We start from the raw sequence: 2,542 nt of genomic DNA, 5'->3' as shown, positions 1-2,542 counted from the left end.
TATCTTATTTATACCAAAGCTCAATCTTAATTGTAGGCCTACTAATGCGCGTTATTACCGCCGCCGCCCCCCCCGCCGGCGCCACGTTTGCCTAATTATTTCGTCATTCACATCATATCATTCATGATCCTGTTACGATCATGGCATTTGTAACAATATAGTAATTATATTAGAACGTTGTGTTAATTATATTATTTCTTAATTCCTATCAGATGCCGTTTATCTCTGCATTTATGAGTACACAAAAATAATGTATTTATATTGCTCAGTGGTTTACACGCTATTGCTTGCTCCATAGAATACAAGATTCTTGTATCTATGTCTATGCTTTGCTCTAATTATTGCTACCGATAGATGGTGCACGTTAAAGGATTTGAAAGTCGTGGGGCGCGTTGCATGTAAACAATCATGCAGTATGAACTGGAAATTTGTGTTCAAACTTATCTAACACAATAACCATGAATTGAGAACTCTGAGGTAGGTACTCATTATCAGCAAAGATGCATATCTGCTTGATATTAGGCCTATTTTTTATTCATAACACGGTCGTAAGTCTGTGACTGTGTCACACACAATCAACATTGACAACATCACTGATCACAACACTGCAACAGTCAATTCTGTCAGAAAGTCAGTAAGTCAACAGCCAATATGATACTGACTACTGTCTGATACAGCACAGCCAACACTCTACGCCACAGGCACACTTTTTTTTTTTCCCACGGGTCACGTAGAGCGTTCAATAGTAAAATGATGGTAAATAAACACGAAATGTATTTAATACCAAATTAAGTCTTGATGTTTCTCTATAGACCTTACTAACTCTAATTCGCCTATATATTACTATTATTACTAATTAGTTTTATTAGCTCAATGCTGACATACGTCAGTATGGCAGGCTTGTTAGAATCGCCGATGACATCGTCGCGTCCGTCGAGCGTCCGTCCGTCCGTTCCGTCCGTCCGTCAACAGTTAGGGCAGCAAATCTTGAACGGCTCGACGTACGGTCACAGATAATTCGGACGTGGGTCGGTAATCGCGAAAACGAAGTTGGGGATGTCGAGCTGCGGGGATCAAAGCGCTCAAAGGTCAAGAGGTCTGTAAAAGCAAAGGGCGGAACAATTCACTCGCGTTTAACTTAAGGTATAAGGGAGGACAATGCAGAATTTGCGGCACAAATCTAAACGCGCTCGACCTAGCGGCTCGTGATAGTTGCGTGCGTATAAACATCATGGTAGGAAAAGCCATCACTGGCAGAAATTGGAGGTCACAGGTCAAACGTCAATGGCGCACAGGCAGATTTAGACATTTTTCTGAGGACATGTCTGACAGAGGCGATTGGGAAAAACTTCGTTTTGACATTCAGGCGGTGACCTAGCATTTTTTATCGGCAGTATTATGAAAGGACCAATGAAATCTACTTTCTTGGGCTGACCATGCCGAAGAGTAAGTGCTCGAGATAACCTTTTGACGCCTCAGAGGGAGGTTAAACATGGGATTTGTTGACTGTGTCTGTTAAGAAAGAGATTTACTGCGCGGTTTGCTAGCTAGAATTGTATTACATGCCTGGCATGTATCAGGACTACAAGTGTCACATGTGAAATTTCAAAAGCCTAAATTTGTTAAAGAACGTTTATGCTCCTAAAACGTATAATTTCTATGGCATTCGTACTGTCGAGTATTTACATGTAGACGTATGCCACTGCAGTGGCTACTGCCAGGCCATGTGTTGTGGTACTTGGTGTAGTTTTTGCCTGTTCGTTAGCGTTGCAGCTTACCAGTAGGCTCTATTTGCAGGCCTGTAAGGCTTGCATAGGAAAATGGGATGAGTGCTTACCTAATTCTGTCTTGGCAAATAAGTGTGTTGCTACGTACGTATGATGGGAGCTTCCATTTTTAATCTGAGACACTTAAACGTACCGCCCGCCATTTCGTGGCAAATTTCATAACGAATCCAAAAGAACATTCCTTTTGAGAAGGTTCTGATACCATCCTAGTGGCATTCCACTGTCTTCGGCTGTATGTGAACAGAAATCATTTGGACTAACAGGGTGTTACTAGAATCCCACCAGCTCACCACAGAGTCACCGCAAGTAGACGTTAGATGAGCGGGCTGTCGCCGCTCGCGCCGGCACCTTGTTTTACTATTAATAATTATTTATATTACTATCAATTAGCATCTCGCTAGTGCAAATAACATATACTGGTGCAACTAGAATGAAATGTAAATAAATTTAGTAGGATATATGAATGCGAAAATACATTGGCATAAAATTTTAGAATGCGTTTCACGAATATGTTCCCATCTGTTCATGGGTATGTAGGCCTATGCTTGAGTGTCTGCTAAAGGAAATCACGTTTTTTCGAAAAATATATATTTAAAAGGAAGAGTACAAATTCATGAGCATTTACATGAGAAAAACCTGGATCCCTTTTAATTCCTAAAATATCTATAAGGCGCCGAGTCTTCTCATTTTATCTTTATATAATTGTTTCATCATAGTTGTGTCCGTATACTATATACTAGTATTATCGTATCGTA

This window comes from Priapulus caudatus, unplaced genomic scaffold, assembly GCF_000485595.1.
Source record: "Priapulus caudatus unplaced genomic scaffold, Priapulus_caudatus-5.0.1 Scaffold133, whole genome shotgun sequence".
Classification (NCBI taxonomy): domain Eukaryota; kingdom Metazoa; phylum Priapulida; class Priapulimorpha; order Priapulimorphida; family Priapulidae; genus Priapulus; species Priapulus caudatus.
Note: the sequence above shows the minus strand (reverse complement) of the source record.